Source organism: Hyla sarda, unplaced genomic scaffold (assembly GCF_029499605.1).
Source record: "Hyla sarda isolate aHylSar1 unplaced genomic scaffold, aHylSar1.hap1 scaffold_665, whole genome shotgun sequence".
Classification (NCBI taxonomy): Eukaryota; Metazoa; Chordata; class Amphibia; order Anura; family Hylidae; genus Hyla; species Hyla sarda.
Genome location: NW_026610681.1, coordinates 87603 through 107051, shown reverse-complemented (window position 1 = coordinate 107051; position 19449 = coordinate 87603). Strand labels below are relative to the sequence as shown.

General features: G+C 45.9%; 9 non-coding genes across 9 annotated transcripts; all 9 read right to left on the bottom strand.

The window, feature by feature from the left end:
• Window positions 1-23: 23 nt before the first annotated feature.
• Window positions 24-214, bottom strand: LOC130343014 (U2 spliceosomal RNA). Its single transcript, XR_008882448.1, has one exon. It is a non-coding gene; the product is annotated as a U2 spliceosomal RNA (small nuclear RNA).
• A 2095-nt stretch (window positions 215-2309) lies between these two features.
• Window positions 2310-2500, bottom strand: LOC130343013 (U2 spliceosomal RNA). Its single transcript, XR_008882447.1, has one exon. It is a non-coding gene; the product is annotated as a U2 spliceosomal RNA (small nuclear RNA).
• Window positions 2501-4599: 2099 nt separating this feature from the next.
• LOC130343012 (U2 spliceosomal RNA) lies at window positions 4600-4790 on the bottom strand. The gene has a single exon (XR_008882446.1). It is a non-coding gene; the product is annotated as a U2 spliceosomal RNA (small nuclear RNA).
• A 2093-nt stretch (window positions 4791-6883) lies between these two features.
• LOC130343011 (U2 spliceosomal RNA) lies at window positions 6884-7074 on the bottom strand. The gene has a single exon (XR_008882445.1). It is a non-coding gene; the product is annotated as a U2 spliceosomal RNA (small nuclear RNA).
• A 2080-nt stretch (window positions 7075-9154) lies between these two features.
• On the bottom strand, window positions 9155-9345 carry LOC130343010 (U2 spliceosomal RNA). Its single transcript, XR_008882444.1, has one exon. It is a non-coding gene; the product is annotated as a U2 spliceosomal RNA (small nuclear RNA).
• Window positions 9346-11433: 2088 nt separating this feature from the next.
• Window positions 11434-11624, bottom strand: LOC130343009 (U2 spliceosomal RNA). Its single transcript, XR_008882443.1, has one exon. It is a non-coding gene; the product is annotated as a U2 spliceosomal RNA (small nuclear RNA).
• A 2089-nt stretch (window positions 11625-13713) lies between these two features.
• Window positions 13714-13904, bottom strand: LOC130343006 (U2 spliceosomal RNA). The gene has a single exon (XR_008882441.1). It is a non-coding gene; the product is annotated as a U2 spliceosomal RNA (small nuclear RNA).
• Window positions 13905-15994: 2090 nt separating this feature from the next.
• Window positions 15995-16185, bottom strand: LOC130343005 (U2 spliceosomal RNA). Its single transcript, XR_008882440.1, has one exon. It is a non-coding gene; the product is annotated as a U2 spliceosomal RNA (small nuclear RNA).
• A 2073-nt stretch (window positions 16186-18258) lies between these two features.
• Window positions 18259-18446, bottom strand: LOC130342988 (U2 spliceosomal RNA). Its single transcript, XR_008882431.1, has one exon. It is a non-coding gene; the product is annotated as a U2 spliceosomal RNA (small nuclear RNA).
• Between the last annotated feature and the right edge of the window lie 1003 nt (window positions 18447-19449).

Below are 19449 nucleotides of genomic sequence, written 5' to 3'. Positions count from 1 at the left end.
TCTTTCTTTTTAACCCTGTAAGGGGGTGGTGCACTGTACCCGAAGATACTGCCATATCGGGTCAATGCATAGGGCGACGGAAGCAAGCTTCGAAATCGGCCCCCGTTCTCAAAAATCCATTTAATATATGGTCCCCAGATAGGGGACGTATCAGATATTAAACTGATAAGAACAGATACTACACTTGATCTTAGCCAAAAGGCCGAGAAGCGATAACCGTGAAAGGGGCGGGCCCAACAAGGTCCCCTTCATGGGCACTATCACTGCTTGCTGTCAGGGAGGCTGCCAGACAATTTTCCATGCACACTCTGGGCTGGGGGGCAGTCAACCACCAGTACACACAGCAGAACCTAAACCCATACCATTATTGCTAAGCAGCAAGACAGGGGCCCATTGCACTCCCACGGGGCCTTTTTAAATGCAATCCATAACCCGGATTTGCCAGGAACCCTTCTTACTCCTCCTACTTGCATGTGACACTGGGCTTAGGATCTGCATAGGAAACACACACACAAGCACACACCTACCTTTGTTGCCTGCAGATGCCTCCTTGGCTGTCCCCAAACGGTATCAAACCAACACCCACGGGAAGCTGTAAGCATAGAGGACATGCCTGCACCCCATTGGACTTACCTGTGTGGGTTAAATCCGGGTTATTTGACAACCTATGGCGGTGATGGTTCTGCTCAGGCAGAGCAGTGCTGATGCTCCTCATAAAGCTGTCGCTGCTGTGAAGGTTCTAGGTGACATCACAAATCCCTTTGGTTACATACACAACAAAGCTGGGTTGTTGTTGTTTACACTCTGCAAGGCCTGTGGAAGTGAGTGACATCATAGCACTGTAGTTCTGAGGGTTCAAGATGGATGCAACAATCTCCTGTTGCTTCTATGAAGGCCGTAATAGACGACATCACCAAACAGCTCCATAGTCACATACACAGCAAAGGAGAGATGTTGTTTACACCTAGTGATGTCAGTGGTATTGAGTGACATCACAGCACAGTGCTAAGGCTCCTGGGCCTGGACACAGCAGCGGCTGCAATATCTCAACGGAGAATACGTTTATATCTATGTGTGTGTGTGCGCATATATATATATATATATATATATATATATATATATATATATATATATATTTCTCCGCCGAAATCACTTTTAAACCCATTTCCACCTTTTTTTCCCTTCTCTTCCTCTTACTTTTTTTTCACGTTTTTTTACGTTTTTCTCCTTTTCGCCTCTTTTCTGGGCGTATTATTCTTCTTTTTCTTCTTTTTTTTCGTCTAATGCATACCCCATCAGTGCAGCAATGCTTATTCAATACCGCCAGCAGATGGAGACACTGGGGGATAATTTTCTAAGGATTTATACTGATTTTTCCTGTCTGAATTTGTCGCACAGAAAGTTGCAGGCCAAATATGTGTGACATTTCTGCGACTTTAGCTTCTAGAGCATTTTTACAACATTATACATAGGTGCTGAATACATAAAAAGCGACTGTTCAGCGACAGACAAGTCGCATCGGCTGAAAGTAGGCCAGAATGTCAGTCCATGTTGGAGCAGGTTTAGATACAGTCTAAAGCATAGATCTCAAAGTCTGTGCACAGAATTTAGCAAGGGCCTCGCACCTTCTGATGCATCAGGTAGGTGCACAATAGCATAGCCTAACCCTCTGTACTTTGGTCTATATTGATGCGGGACATAGACAGCCAGCTGATGACCAATCCATTAGTGCAATGGATGGCTGGAAGCATTTGTCTTTGCCTTTGCAATACCACAGAAGCAATGCATGGTCAATGTACAGCAATGACACACCTGTGTGAACAGCCAGGAGACCCCCCCCCCCCCCATGTTATGTTACATAGTTACATAGTTAGTACGGTCGAAAAAAGACATATGTCCATCACGTTCAACCAGGGAATTAAGGGGTAGGGGTGTGGCGCGATATTGGGGAAGGGATGAGATTTTATATTTCTTCATAAGCATTAATCTTATTTTGTCAATTAGGAACATTCAGCACCCACCCGCTATCAAGGCAGCTGCCTATCATGTCATGCCCTACCTGCACAGGTGTGCTGGCTACTCAAATGATCCAATTAAGGAGGCCATTTAGTCAGCAGCAGCAGAAGTCCTGTGCCTGGACGCTCCAACAGGGGCCAGACACAAGCAGAAGCAGAAGCAGCAGAAGCAGCAGCAGCACCACCTTTTGTTTTTTGGCTGCAGCAGCAGCAAGGCCCACAGGGCTGGCTAGCTGGCTAGCCAGCAAGCAGGTAGCAATGAAAGTAGGAATCTTTCTTTTTAACCCTGTAAGGGGGTGGTGCACTGTACCCGAAGATACTGCCATATCGGGTCAATGCATAGGGCGACGGAAGCAAGCTTCGAAATCGGCCCCCGTTCTCAAAAATCCATTTAATATATGGTCCCCAGATAGGGGACGTATCAGATATTAAACTGATAAGAACAGATACTACACTTGATCTTAGCCAAAAGGCCGAGAAGCGATAACCGTGAAAGGGGCGGGCCCAACAAGGTCCCCTTCATGGGCACTATCACTGCTTGCTGTCAGGGAGGCTGCCAGACAATTTTCCATGCACACTCTGGGCTGGGGGGCAGTTAACCACCAGTACACACAGCAGAACCTAAACCCATACCATTATTGCTAAGCAGCAAGACAGGGGCCCATTGCACTCCCACGGGGCCTTTTTAAATGCAATCCATAACCCGGATTTGCCAGGAACCCTTCTTACTCCTCCTACTTGCATGTGACACTGGGCTTAGGATCTGCATAGGAAACACACACACAAGCACACACCTACCTTTGTTGCCTGCAGATGCCTCCTTGGCTGTCCCCAAACGGTATCAAACCAACACCCACGGGAAGCTGTAAGCATAGAGGACATGCCTGCACCCCATTGGACTGACCTGTGTGGGTTAAATCCGGGTTATTTGACAACCTATGGCGGTGATGGTTCTGCTCAGGCAGAGCAGTGCTGATGCTCCTCATAAAGCTGTCGCTGCTGTGAAGGTTCTAGGTGACATCACAAATCCCTTTGGTTACATACACAACAAAGCTGGGTTGTTGTTGTTTACACTCTGCAAGGCCTGTGGAAGTGAGTGACATCATAGCACTGTAGTTCTGAGGGTTCAAGATGGATGCAACAATCTCCTGTTGCTTCTATGAAGGCCGTAATAGACGACATCACCAAACAGCTCCATAGTCACATACACAGCAAAGGAGAGATGTTGTTTACACCTAGTGATGTCAGTGGTATTGAGTGACATCACAGCACAGTGCTAAGGCTCCTGGGCCTGGACACAGCAGCGGCTGCAATATCTCAACGGAGAATACGTTTATATCTATGTGTGTGTGTGCGCATATATATATATATATATATATATATATATATATATATATATATATATATTTCTCCGCCGAAATCACTTTTAAACCCATTTCCACCTTTTTTTCCCTTCTCTTCCTCTTACTTTTTTTTCACGTTTTTTTACGTTTTTCTCCTTTTCGCCTCTTTTCTGGGCGTATTATTCTTCTTTTTCTTCTTTTTTTTCGTCTAATGCATACCCCATCAGTGCAGCAATGCTTATTCAATACCGCCAGCAGATGGAGACACTGGGGGATAATTTTCTAAGGATTTATACTGATTTTTCCTGTCTGAATTTGTCGCACAGAAAGTTGCAGGCCAAATATGTGTGACATTTCTGCGACTTTAGCTTCTAGAGCATTTTTACAACATTATACATAGGTGCTGAATACATAAAAAGCGACTGTTCAGCGACAGACAAGTCGCATCGGCTGAAAGTAGGCCAGAATGTCAGTCCATGTTGGAGCAGGTTTAGATACAGTCTAAAGCATAGATCTCAAAGTCTGTGCACAGAATTTAGCAAGGGCCTCGCACCTTCTGATGCATCAGGTAGGTGCACAATAGCATAGCCTAACCCTCTGTACTTTGGTCTATATTGATGCGGGACATAGACAGCCAGCTGATGACCAATCCATTAGTGCAATGGATGGCTGGAAGCATTTGTCTTTGCCTTTGCAATACCACAGAAGCAATGCATGGTCAATGTACAGCAATGACACACCTGTGTGAACAGCCAGGAGACCCCCCCCCCCCCCCCCCATGTTATGTTACATAGTTACATAGTTAGTACGGTCGAAAAAAGACATATGTCCATCACGTTCAACCAGGGAATTAAGGGGTAGGGGTGTGGCGCGATATTGGGGAAGGGATGAGATTTTATATTTCTTCATAAGCATTAATCTTATTTTGTCAATTAGGAACATTCAGCACCCACCCGCTATCAAGGCAGCTGCCTATCATGTCATGCCCTACCTGCACAGGTGTGCTGGCTACTCAAATGATCCAATTAAGGAGGCCATTTAGTCAGCAGCAGCAGAAGTCCTGTGCCTGGACGCTCCAACAGGGGCCAGACACAAGCAGAAGCAGAAGCAGCAGAAGCAGCAGCAGCACCACCTTTTGTTTTTTGGCTGCAGCAGCAGCAAGGCCCACAGGGCTGGCTAGCTAGCTAGCCAGCAAGCAGGTAGCAATGAAAGTAGGAATCTTTCTTTTTAACCCTGTAAGGGGGTGGTGCACTGTACCCGAAGATACTGCCATATCGGGTCAATGCATAGGGCGACGGAAGCAAGCTTCGAAATCGGCCCCCGTTCTCAAAAATCCATTTAATATATGGTCCCCAGATAGGGGACGTATCAGATATTAAACTGATAAGAACAGATACTACACTTGATCTTAGCCAAAAGGCCGAGAAGCGATAACCGTGAAAGGGGCGGGCCCAACAAGGTCCCCTTCATGGGCACTATCACTGCTTGCTGTCAGGGAGGCTGCCAGACAATTTTCCATGCACACTCTGGGCTGGGGGGCAGTCAACCACCAGTACACACAGCAGAACCTAAACCCATACCATTATTGCTAAGCAGCAAGACAGGGGCCCATTGCACTCCCACGGGGCCTTTTTAAATGCAATCCATAACCCGGATTTGCCAGGAACCCTTCTTACTCCTCCTACTTGCATGTGACACTGGGCTTAGGATCTGCATAGGAAACACACACACAAGCACACACCTACCTTTGTTGCCTGCAGATGCCTCCTTGGCTGTCCCCAAACGGTATCAAACCAACACCCACGGGAAGCTGTAAGCATAGAGGACATGCCTGCACCCCATTGGACTTACCTGTGTGGGTTAAATCCGGGTTATTTGACAACCTATGGCGGTGATGGTTCTGCTCAGGCAGAGAAGTGCTGATGCTCCTCATAAAGCTGTCGCTGCTGTGAAGGTTCTAGGTGACATCACAAATCCCTATGGTTACATACACAACAAAGCTGGGTTGTTGTTGTTTACACTCTGCAAGGCCTGTGGAAGTGAGTGACATCATAGCACTGTAGTTCTGAGGGTTCAAGATGGATGCAACAATCTCCTGTTGCTTCTATGAAGGCCGTAATAGACGACATCACCAAACAGCTCCATAGTCACATACACAGCAAAGGAGAGATGTTGTTTACACCTAGTGATGTCAGTGGTATTGAGTGACATCACAGCACAGTGCTAAGGCTCCTGGGCCTGGACACAGCAGCGGCTGCAATATCTCAACGGAGAATACGTTTATATCTATGTGTGTGTGTGCGCATATATATATATATATATATATATATATATATATATATATATATTTCTCCGCCGAAATCACTTTTAAACCCATTTCCACCTTTTTTTCCCTTCTCTTCCTCTTACTTTTTTTTCACGTTTTTTTACGTTTTTCTCCTTTTCGCCTCTTTTCTGGGCGTATTATTCTTCTTTTTCTTCTTTTTTTTCGTCTAATGCATACCCCATCAGTGCAGCAATGCTTATTCAATACCGCCAGCAGATGGAGACACTGGGGGATAATTTTCTAAGGATTTATACTGATTTTTCCTGTCTGAATTTGTCGCACAGAAAGTTGCAGGCCAAATATGTGTGACATTTCTGCGACTTTAGCTTCTAGAGCATTTTTACAACATTATACATAGGTGCTGAATACATAAAAAGCGACTGTTCAGCGACAGACAAGTCGCATCGGCTGAAAGTAGGCCAGAATGTCAGTCCATGTTGGAGCAGGTTTAGATACAGTCTAAAGCATAGATCTCAAAGTCTGTGCACAGAATTTAGCAAGGGCCTCGCACCTTCTGATGCATCAGGTAGGTGCACAATAGCATAGCCTAACCCTCTGTACTTTGGTCTATATTGATGCGGGACATAGGCAGCCAGCTGATGACCAATCCATTAGTGCAATGGATGGCTGGAAGCATTTGTCTTTGCCTTTGCAATACCACAGAAGCAATGCATGGTCAATGTACAGCAATGACACACCTGTGTGAACAGCCAGGAGACCCCCCCCCCCCCCCCCCATGTTATGTTACATAGTTACATAGTTAGTACGGTCGAAAAAAGACATATGTCCATCACGTTCAACCAGGGAATTAAGGGGTAGGGGTGTGGCGCGATATTGGGGAAGGGATGAGATTTTATATTTCTTCATAAGCATTAATCTTATTTTGTCAATTAGGAACATTCAGCACCCACCCGCTATCAAGGCAGCTGCCTATCATGTCATGCCCTACCTGCACAGGTGTGCTGGCTACTCAAATGATCCAATTAAGGAGGCCATTTAGTCAGCAGCAGCAGAAGTCCTGTGCCTGGACGCTCCAACAGGGGCCAGACACAAGCAGAAGCAGAAGCAGCAGAAGCAGCAGCAGCACCACCTTTTGTTTTTTGGCTGCAGCAGCAGCAAGGCCCACAGGGCTGGCTAGCTGGCTAGCCAGCAAGCAGGTAGCAATGAAAGTAGGAATCTTTCTTTTTAACCCTGTAAGGGGGTGGTGCACTGTACCCGAAGATACTGCCATATCGGGTCAATGCATAGGGCGACGGAAGCAAGCTTCGAAATCGGCCCCCGTTCTCAAAAATCCATTTAATATATGGTCCCCAGATAGGGGACGTATCAGATATTAAACTGATAAGAACAGATACTACACTTGATCTTAGCCAAAAGGCCGAGAAGCGATAACCGTGAAAGGGGCGGGCCCAACAAGGTCCCCTTCATGGGCACTATCACTGCTTGCTGTCAGGGAGGCTGCCAGACAATTTTCCATGCACACTCTGGGCTGGGGGGCAGTCAACCACCAGTACACACAGCAGAACCTAAACCCATACCATTATTGCTAAGCAGCAAGACAGGGGCCCATTGCACTCCCACGGGGCCTTTTTAAATGCAATCCATAACCCGGATTTGCCAGGAACCCTTCTTACTCCTCCTACTTGCATGTGACACTGGGCTTAGGATCTGCATAGGAAACACACACACAAGCACACACCTACCTTTGTTGCCTGCAGATGCCTCCTTGGCTGTCCCCAAACGGTATCAAACCAACACCCACGGGAAGCTGTAAGCATAGAGGACATGCCTGCACCCCATTGGACTTACCTGTGTGGGTTAAATCCGGGTTATTTGACAACCTATGGCGGTGATGGTTCTGCTCAGGCAGAGAAGTGCTGATGCTCCTCATAAAGCTGTCGCTGCTGTGAAGGTTCTAGGTGACATCACAAATCCCTATGGTTACATACACAACAAAGCTGGGTTGTTGTTGTTTACACTCTGCAAGGCCTGTGGAAGTGAGTGACATCATAGCACTGTAGTTCTGAGGGTTCAAGATGGATGCAACAATCTCCTGTTGCTTCTATGAAGGCCGTAATAGACGACATCACCAAACAGCTCCATAGTCACATACACAGCAAAGGAGAGATGTTGTTTACACCTAGTGATGTCAGTGGTATTGAGTGACATCACAGCACAGTGCTAAGGCTCCTGGGCCTGGACACAGCAGCGGCTGCAATATCTCAACGGAGAATACGTTTATATCTATGTGTGTGTGTGCGCATATATATATATATATATATATATATATATATATATATATTTCTCCGCCGAAATCACTTTTAAACCCATTTCCACCTTTTTTTCCCTTCTCTTCCTCTTACTTTTTTTTCACGTTTTTTTACGTTTTTCTCCTTTTCGCCTCTTTTCTGGGCGTATTATTCTTCTTTTTCTTCTTTTTTTTCGTCTAATGCATACCCCATCAGTGCAGCAATGCTTATTCAATACCGCCAGCAGATGGAGACACTGGGGGATAATTTTCTAAGGATTTATACTGATTTGTCCTGTCTGAATTTGTCGCACAGAAAGTTGCAGGCCAAATATGTGTGACATTTCTGCGACTTTAGCTTCTAGAGCATTTTTACAACATTATACATAGGTGCTGAATACATAAAAAGCGACTGTTCAGCGACAGACAAGTCGCATCGGCTGAAAGTAGGCCAGAATGTCAGTCCATGTTGGAGCAGGTTTAGATACAGTCTAAAGCATAGATCTCAAAGTCTGTGCACAGAATTTAGCAAGGGCCTCGCACCTTCTGATGCATCAGGTAGGTGCACAATAGCATAGCCTAACCCTCTGTACTTTGGTCTATATTGATGCGGGACATAGACAGCCAGCTGATGACCAATCCATTAGTGCAATGGATGGCTGGAAGCATTTGTCTTTGCCTTTGCAATACCACAGAAGCAATGCATGGTCAATGTACAGCAATGACACACCTGTGTGAACAGCCAGGAGACCCCCCCCCCCCCCCCCCATGTTATGTTACATAGTTACATAGTTAGTACGGTCGAAAAAAGACATATGTCCATCACGTTCAACCAGGGAATTAAGGGGTAGGGGTGTGGCGCGATATTGGGGAAGGGATGAGATTTTATATTTCTTCATAAGCATTAATCTTATTTTGTCAATTAGGAACATTCAGCACCCACCCGCTATCAAGGCAGCTGCCTATCATGTCATGCCCTACCTGCACAGGTGTGCTGGCTACTCAAATGATCCAATTAAGGAGGCCATTTAGTCAGCAGCAGCAGAAGTCCTGTGCCTGGACGCTCCAACAGGGGCCAGACACAAGCAGAAGCAGAAGCAGCAGCAGCACCACCTTTTGTTTTTTGGCTGCAGCAGCAGCAAGGCCCACAGGGCTGGCTAGCTGGCTAGCCAGCAAGCAGGTAGCAATGAAAGTAGGAATCTTTCTTTTTAACCCTGTAAGGGGGTGGTGCACTGTACCCGAAGATACTGCCATATCGGGTCAATGCATAGGGCGACGGAAGCAAGCTTCGAAATCGGCCCCCGTTCTCAAAAATCCATTTAATATATGGTCCCCAGATAGGGGACGTATCAGATATTAAACTGATAAGAACAGATACTACACTTGATCTTAGCCAAAAGGCCGAGAAGCGATAACCGTGAAAGGGGCGGGCCCAACAAGGTCCCCTTCATGGGCACTATCACTGCTTGCTGTCAGGGAGGCTGCCAGACAATTTTCCATGCACACTCTGGGCTGGGGGGCAGTCAACCACCAGTACACACAGCAGAACCTAAACCCATACCATTATTGCTAAGCAGCAAGACAGGGGCCCATTGCACTCCCACGGGGCCTTTTTAAATGCAATCCATAACCCGGATTTGCCAGGAACCCTTCTTACTCCTCCTACTTGCATGTGACACTGGGCTTAGGATCTGCATAGGAAACACACACACAAGCACACACCTACCTTTGTTGCCTGCAGATGCCTCCTTGGCTGTCCCCAAACGGTATCAAACCAACACCCACGGGAAGCTGTAAGCATAGAGGACATGCCTGCACCCCATTGGACTTACCTGTGTGGGTTAAATCCGGGTTATTTGACAACCTATGGCGGTGATGGTTCTGCTCAGGCAGAGCAGTGCTGATGCTCCTCATAAAGCTGTCGCTGCTGTGAAGGTTCTAGGTGACATCACAAATCCCTATGGTTACATACACAACAAAGCTGGGTTGTTGTTGTTTACACTCTGCAAGGCCTGTGGAAGTGAGTGACATCATAGCACTGTAGTTCTGAGGGTTCAAGATGGATGCAACAATCTCCTGTTGCTTCTATGAAGGCCGTAATAGACGACATCACCAAACAGCTCCATAGTCACATACACAGCAAAGGAGAGATGTTGTTTACACCTAGTGATGTCAGTGGTATTGAGTGACATCACAGCACAGTGCTAAGGCTCCTGGGCCTGGACACAGCAGCGGCTGCAATATCTCAACGGAGAATACGTTTATATCTATGTGTGTGTGTGCGCATATATATATATATATATATATATATATATATATATATATTTCTCCGCCGAAATCACTTTTAAACCCATTTCCACCTTTTTTTCCCTTCTCTTCCTCTTACTTTTTTTTCACGTTTTTTTACGTTTTTCTCCTTTTCGCCTCTTTTCTGGGCGTATTATTCTTCTTTTTCTTCTTTTTTTTCGTCTAATGCATACCCCATCAGTGCAGCAATGCTTATTCAATACCGCCAGCAGATGGAGACACTGGGGGATAATTTTCTAAGGATTTATACTGATTTTTCCTGTCTGAATTTGTCGCACAGAAAGTTGCAGGCCAAATATGTGTGACATTTCTGCGACTTTAGCTTCTAGAGCATTTTTACAACATTATACATAGGTGCTGAATACATAAAAAGCGACTGTTCAGCGACAGACAAGTCGCATCGGCTGAAAGTAGGCCAGAATGTCAGTCCATGTTGGAGCAGGTTTAGATACAGTCTAAAGCATAGATCTCAAAGTCTGTGCACAGAATTTAGCAAGGGCCTCGCACCTTCTGATGCATCAGGTAGGTGCACAATAGCATAGCCTAACCCTCTGTACTTTGGTCTATATTGATGCGGGACATAGACAGCCAGCTGATGACCAATCCATTAGTGCAATGGATGGCTGGAAGCATTTGTCTTTGCCTTTGCAATACCACAGAAGCAATGCATGGTCAATGTACAGCAATGACACACCTGTGTGAACAGCCAGGAGACCCCCCCCCCCCCCCCCATGTTATGTTACATAGTTACATAGTTAGTACGGTCGAAAAAAGACATATGTCCATCACGTTCAACCAGGGAATTAAGGGGTAGGGGTGTGGCGCGATATTGGGGAAGGGATGAGATTTTATATTTCTTCATAAGCATTAATCTTATTTTGTCAATTAGGAACATTCAGCACCCACCCGCTATCAAGGCAGCTGCCTATCATGTCATGCCCTACCTGCACAGGTGTGCTGGCTACTCAAATGATCCAATTAAGGAGGCCATTTAGTCAGCAGCAGCAGAAGTCCTGTGCCTGGACGCTCCAACAGGGGCCAGACACAAGCAGAAGCAGAAGCAGCAGAAGCAGCAGCAGCACCACCTTTTGTTTTTTGGCTGCAGCAGCAGCAAGGCCCACAGGGCTGGCTAGCTGGCTAGCCAGCAAGCAGGTAGCAATGAAAGTAGGAATCTTTCTTTTTAACCCTGTAAGGGGGTGGTGCACTGTACCCGAAGATACTGCCATATCGGGTCAATGCATAGGGCGACGGAAGCAAGCTTCGAAATCGGCCCCCGTTCTCAAAAATCCATTTAATATATGGTCCCCAGATAGGGGACGTATCAGATATTAAACTGATAAGAACAGATACTACACTTGATCTTAGCCAAAAGGCCGAGAAGCGATAACCGTGAAAGGGGCGGGCCCAACAAGGTCCCCTTCATGGGCACTATCACTGCTTGCTGTCAGGGAGGCTGCCAGACAATTTTCCATGCACACTCTGGGCTGGGGGGCAGTCAACCACCAGTACACACAGCAGAACCTAAACCCATACCATTATTGCTAAGCAGCAAGACAGGGGCCCATTGCACTCCCACGGGGCCTTTTTAAATGCAATCCATAACCCGGATTTGCCAGGAACCCTTCTTACTCCTCCTACTTGCATGTGACACTGGGCTTAGGATCTGCATAGGAAACACACACACAAGCACACACCTACCTTTGTTGCCTGCAGATGCCTCCTTGGCTGTCCCCAAACGGTATCAAACCAACACCCACGGGAAGCTGTAAGCATAGAGGACATGCCTGCACCCCATTGGACTTACCTGTGTGGGTTAAATCCGGGTTATTTGACAACCTATGGCGGTGATGGTTCTGCTCAGGCAGAGCAGTGCTGATGCTCCTCATAAAGCTGTCGCTGCTGTGAAGGTTCTAGGTGACATCACAAATCCCTTTGGTTACATACACAACAAAGCTGGGTTGTTGTTGTTTACACTCTGCAAGGCCTGTGGAAGTGAGTGACATCATAGCACTGTAGTTCTGAGGGTTCAAGATGGATGCAACAATCTCCTGTTGCTTCTATGAAGGCCGTAATAGACGACATCACCAAACAGCTCCATAGTCACATACACAGCAAAGGAGAGATGTTGTTTACACCTAGTGATGTCAGTGGTATTGAGTGACATCACAGCACAGTGCTAAGGCTCCTGGGCCTGGACACAGCAGCGGCTGCAATATCTCAACGGAGAATACGTTTATATCTATGTGTGTGTGTGCGCATATATATATATATATATATATATATATATATATATATATTTCTCCGCCGAAATCACTTTTAAACCCATTTCCACCTTTTTTTCCCTTCTCTTCCTCTTACTTTTTTTTCACGTTTTTTTACGTTTTTCTCCTTTTCGCCTCTTTTCTGGGCGTATTATTCTTCTTTTTCTTCTTTTTTTTCGTCTAATGCATACCCCATCAGTGCAGCAATGCTTATTCAATACCGCCAGCAGATGGAGACACTGGGGGATAATTTTCTAAGGATTTATACTGATTTTTCCTGTCTGAATTTGTCGCACAGAAAGTTGCAGGCCAAATATGTGTGACATTTCTGCGACTTTAGCTTCTAGAGCATTTTTACAACATTATACATAGGTGCTGAATACATAAAAAGCGACTGTTCAGCGACAGACAAGTCGCATCGGCTGAAAGTAGGCCAGAATGTCAGTCCATGTTGGAGCAGGTTTAGATACAGTCTAAAGCATAGATCTCAAAGTCTGTGCACAGAATTTAGCAAGGGCCTCGCACCTTCTGATGCATCAGGTAGGTGCACAATAGCATAGCCTAACCCTCTGTACTTTGGTCTATATTGATGCGGGACATAGACAGCCAGCTGATGACCAATCCATTAGTGCAATGGATGGCTGGAAGCATTTGTCTTTGCCTTTGCAATACCACAGAAGCAATGCATGGTCAATGTACAGCAATGACACACCTGTGTGAACAGCCAGGAGACCCCCCCCCCCCCCCCCCATGTTATGTTACATAGTTACATAGTTAGTACGGTCGAAAAAAGACATATGTCCATCACGTTCAACCAGGGAATTAAGGGGTAGGGGTGTGGCGCGATATTGGGGAAGGGATGAGATTTTATATTTCTTCATAAGCATTAATCTTATTTTGTCAATTAGGAACATTCAGCACCCACCCGCTATCAAGGCAGCTGCCTATCATGTCATGCCCTACCTGCACAGGTGTGCTGGCTACTCAAATGATCCAATTAAGGAGGCCATTTAGTCAGCAGCAGCAGAAGTCCTGTGCCTGGACGCTCCAACAGGGGCCAGACACAAGCAGAAGCAGAAGCAGCAGAAGCAGCAGCAGCACCACCTTTTGTTTTTTGGCTGCAGCAGCAGCAAGGCCCACAGGGCTGGCTAGCTGGCTAGCCAGCAAGCAGGTAGCAATGAAAGTAGGAATCTTTCTTTTTAACCCTGTAAGGGGGTGGTGCACTGTACCCGAAGATACTGCCATATCGGGTCAATGCATAGGGCGACGGAAGCAAGCTTCGAAATCGGCCCCCGTTCTCAAAAATCCATTTAATATATGGTCCCCAGATAGGGGACGTATCAGATATTAAACTGATAAGAACAGATACTACACTTGATCTTAGCCAAAAGGCCGAGAAGCGATAACCGTGAAAGGGGCGGGCCCAACAAGGTCCCCTTCATGGGCACTATCACTGCTTGCTGTCAGGGAGGCTGCCAGACAATTTTCCATGCACACTCTGGGCTGGGGGGCAGTCAACCACCAGTACACACAGCAGAACCTAAACCCATACCATTATTGCTAAGCAGCAAGACAGGGGCCCATTGCACTCCCACGGGGCCTTTTTAAATGCAATCCATAACCCGGATTTGCCAGGAACCCTTCTTACTCCTCCTACTTGCATGTGACACTGGGCTTAGGATCTGCATAGGAAACACACACACAAGCACACACCTACCTTTGTTGCCTGCAGATGCCTCCTTGGCTGTCCCCAAACGGTATCAAACCAACACCCACGGGAAGCTGTAAGCATAGAGGACATGCCTGCACCCCATTGGACTTACCTGTGTGGGTTAAATCCGGGTTATTTGACAACCTATGGCGGTGATGGTTCTGCTCAGGCAGAGCAGTGCTGATGCTCCTCATAAAGCTGTCGCTGCTGTGAAGGTTCTAGGTGACATCACAAATCCCTTTGGTTACATACACAACAAAGCTGGGTTGTTGTTGTTTACACTCTGCAAGGCCTGTGGAAGTGAGTGACATCATAGCACTGTAGTTCTGAGGGTTCAAGATGGATGCAACAATCTCCTGTTGCTTCTATGAAGGCCGTAATAGACGACATCACCAAACAGCTCCATAGTCACATACACAGCAAAGGAGAGATGTTGTTTACACCTAGTGATGTCAGTGGTATTGAGTGACATCACAGCACAGTGCTAAGGCTCCTGGGCCTGGACACAGCAGCGGCTGCAATATCTCAACGGAGAATACGTTTATATCTATGTGTGTGTGTGCGCATATATATATATATATATATATATATATATATATATATATATTTCTCCGCCGAAATCACTTTTAAACCCATTTCCACCTTTTTTTCCCTTCTCTTCCTCTTACTTTTTTTTCACGTTTTTTTACGTTTTTCTCCTTTTCGCCTCTTTTCTGGGCGTATTATTCTTCTTTTTCTTCTTTTTTTTCGTCTAATGCATACCCCATCAGTGCAGCAATGCTTATTCAATACCGCCAGCAGATGGAGACACTGGGGGATAATTTTCTAAGGATTTATACTGATTTTTCCTGTCTGAATTTGTCGCACAGAAAGTTGCAGGCCAAATATGTGTGACATTTCTGCGACTTTAGCTTCTAGAGCATTTTTACAACATTATACATAGGTGCTGAATACATAAAAAGCGACTGTTCAGCGACAGACAAGTCGCATCGGCTGAAAGTAGGCCAGAATGTCAGTCCATGTTGGAGCAGGTTTAGATACAGTCTAAAGCATAGATCTCAAAGTCTGTGCACAGAATTTAGCAAGGGCCTCGCACCTTCTGATGCATCAGGTAGGTGCACAATAGCATAGCCTAACCCTCTGTACTTTGGTCTATATTGATGCGGGACATAGACAGCCAGCTGATGACCAATCCATTAGTGCAATGGATGGCTGGAAGCATTTGTCTTTGCCTTTGCAATACCACAGAAGCAATGCATGGTCAATGTACAGCAATGACACACCTGTGTGAACAGCCAGGAGACCCCCCCCCCCCCCCCCATGTTATGTTACATAGTTACATAGTTAGTACGGTCGAAAAAAGACATATGTCCATCACGTTCAACCAGGGAATTAAGGGGTAGGGGTGTGGCGCGATATTGGGGAAGGGATGAGATTTTATATTTCTTCATAAGCATTAATCTTATTTTGTCAATTAGGAACATTCAGCACCCACCCGCTATCAAGGCAGCTGCCTATCATGTCATGCCCTACCTGCACAGGTGTGCTGGCTACTCAAATGATCCAATTAAGGAGGCCATTTAGTCAGCAGCAGCAGAAGTCCTGTGCCTGGACGCTCCAACAGGGGCCAGACACAAGCAGAAGCAGAAGCAGCAGAAGCAGCAGCAGCACCACCTTTTGTTTTTTGGCTGCAGCAGCAGCAAGGCCCACAGGGCTGGCTAGCTGGCTAGCCAGCAAGCAGGTAGCAATGAAAGTAGGAATCTTTCTTTTTAACCCTGTAAGGGGGTGGTGCACTGTACCCGAAGATACTGCCATATCGGGTCAATGCATAGGGCGACGGAAGCAAGCTTCGAAATCGGCCCCCGTTCTCAAAAATCCATTTAATATATGGTCCCCAGATAGGGGACGTATCAGATATTAAACTGATAAGAACAGATACTACACTTGATCTTAGCCAAAAGGCCGAGAAGCGATAACCGTGAAAGGGGCGGGCCCAACAAGGTCCCCTTCATGGGCACTATCACTGCTTGCTGTCAGGGAGGCTGCCAGACAATTTTCCATGCACACTCTGGGCTGGGGGGCAGTCAACCACCAGTACACACAGCAGAACCTAAACCCATACCATTATTGCTAAGCAGCAAGACAGGGGCCCATTGCACTCCCACGGGGCCTTTTTAAATGCAATCCATAACCCGGATTTGCCAGGAACCCTTCTTACTCCTCCTACTTGCATGTGACACTGGGCTTAGGATCTGCATAGGAAACACACACACAAGCACACACCTACCTTTGTTGCCTGCAGATGCCTCCTTGGCTGTCCCCAAACGGTATCAAACCAACACCCACGGGAAGCTGTAAGCATAGAGGACATGCCTGCACCCCATTGGACTTACCTGTGTGGGTTAAATCCGGGTTATTTGACAACCTATGGCGGTGATGGTTCTGCTCAGGCAGAGCAGTGCTGATGCTCCTCATAAAGCTGTCGCTGCTGTGAAGGTTCTAGGTGACATCACAAATCCCTTTGGTTACATACACAACAAAGCTGGGTTGTTGTTGTTTACACTCTGCAAGGCCTGTGGAAGTGAGTGACATCATAGCACTGTAGTTCTGAGGGTTCAAGATGGATGCAACAATCTCCTGTTGCTTCTATGAAGGCCGTAATAGACGACATCACCAAACAGCTCCATAGTCACATACACAGCAAAGGAGAGATGTTGTTTACACCTAGTGATGTCAGTGGTATTGAGTGACATCACAGCACAGTGCTAAGGCTCCTGGGCCTGGACACAGCAGCGGCTGCAATATCTCAACGGAGAATACGTTTATATCTATGTGTGTGTGTGCGCATATATATATATATATATATATATATTAATCCGCCGAAATCACTTTTAAACCCATTTCCACCTTTTTTTCCCTTCTCTTCCTCTTACTTTTTTTTCACGTTTTTTTACGTTTTTCTCCTTTTCGCCTCTTTTCTGGGCGTATTATTCTTCTTTTTCTTCTTTTTTTTCGTCTAATGCATACCCCATCAGTGCAGCAATGCTTATTCAATACCGCCAGCAGATGGAGACACTGGGGGATAATTTTCTAAGGATTTATACTGATTTTTCCTGTCTGAATTTGTCGCACAGAAAGTTGCAGGCCAAATATGTGTGACATTTCTGCGACTTTAGCTTCTAGAGCATTTTTACAACATTATACATAGGTGCTGAATACATAAAAAGCGACTGTTCAGCGACAGACAAGTCGCATCGGCTGAAAGTAGGCCAGAATGTCAGTCCATGTTGGAGCAGGTTTAGATACAGTCTAAAGCATAGATCTCAAAGTCTGTGCACAGAATTTAGCAAGGGCCTCGCACCTTCTGATGCATCAGGTAGGTGCACAATAGCATAGCCTAACCCTCTGTACTTTGGTCTATATTGATGCGGGACATAGGCAGCCAGCTGATGACCAATCCATTAGTGCAATGGATGGCTGGAAGCATTTGTCTTTGCCTTTGCAATACCACAGAAGCAATGCATGGTCAATGTACAGCAATGACACACCTGTGTGAACAGCCAGGAGACCCCCCCCCCCCCCCCATGTTATGTTACATAGTTACATAGTTAGTACGGTCGAAAAAAGACATATGTCCATCACGTTCAACCAGGGAATTAAGGGGTAGGGGTGTGGCGCGATATTGGGGAAGGGATGAGATTTTATATTTCTTCATAAGCATTAATCTTATTTTGTCAATTAGGAACATTCAGCACCCACCCGCTATCAAGGCAGCTGCCTATCATGTCATGCCCTACCTGCACAGGTGTGCTGGCTACTCAAATGATCCAATTAAGGAGGCCATTTAGTCAGCAGCAGCAGAAGTCCTGTGCCTGGACGCTCCAACAGGGGCCAGACACAAGCAGAAGCAGAAGCAGCAGAAGCAGCAGCAGCACCACCTTTTGTTTTTTGGCTGCAGCAGCAGCAAGGCCCACAGGGCTGGCTAGCTGGCTAGCCAGCAAGCAGGTAGCAATGAAAGTAGGAATCTTTCTTTTTAACCCTGTAAGGGGGTGGTGCACTGTACCCGAAGATACTGCCATATCGGGTCAATGCATAGGGCGACGGAAGCAAGCTTCGAAATCGGCCCCCGTTCTCAAAAATCCATTTAATATATGGTCCCCAGATAGGGGACGTATCAGATATTAAACTGATAAGAACAGATTTTTTTTTTTTTTTTTTTTTTTTTAATAAACCTTCAGGTTTAGACTAAACACCACTTAGATAACGCGTCATTTTTGACTCATGGTGAAGTCTAACTCATCATTAGGTCATTCTTTATTTGTTCAAAGCAAATTCAAAACAAATTCAAATACCATCACCATTACACCCTTACAACATGTCTCCACTTCAAAAATTTCCATATCCCCTCTGCATCTATTTCACCTAATTTCTTTTTATCATGTAAATAAACGGTGTACAACCTATCCAGAATCATTCTTAAACTTCCTTCCACAGTCACATCTTTTCTCTTAAACACATATAAATTTCTAACATCCCACAAGACTTCCTTCACAATCGCCAACAACACAAACAACACTCTTTCATTCTTTCTTCCAATCATACTAAGACCAAACATCACAACCTCATATGACAACCTATTTATCCCAGTCAACTCCTTACACAACGGACCTATCCCTCTCCATACATTCTGAGCCATGTCACAATTCCAAATCACATGCATCACACTTTCAACCCCACTACAATCTTCCCTCGGACATATTTCACTCCTTCCAATACCTCTATTCCTTTGGAACTCTCTTACTGGTAAGGCTCCATGCAAACACTGCCATCCTATCTCTCTCTGTCTATTTGATATTCCATCTGTCATTAAACTCTTCCACACCTTAGACACATCCTGGCCTCTTACCATATTAATCGGACACTCCACCTCACTTGCGGCGACATACCCAAACACATTCTTCTTACTTTCAAACAACTCCTTTCTCACACCAATCAACCTATAACTCTCCAAAAACTTTTCCACATACAAATACCAACTCGGGCACACAAAAGCATAAGGCACTCTCAAATCTCTCTCCAGCCAACCTAATTTGCATAACACACGCCCACCTAAATATCTCAACATACATGCAAAATTCTTTTCTCCTCTCATCATCCTTCTAACCGCAAACACCACATTCACCCCCAAATACACATCTAGATTTGGAAATCCCATTCCACCCTTACTACCATCCTTCA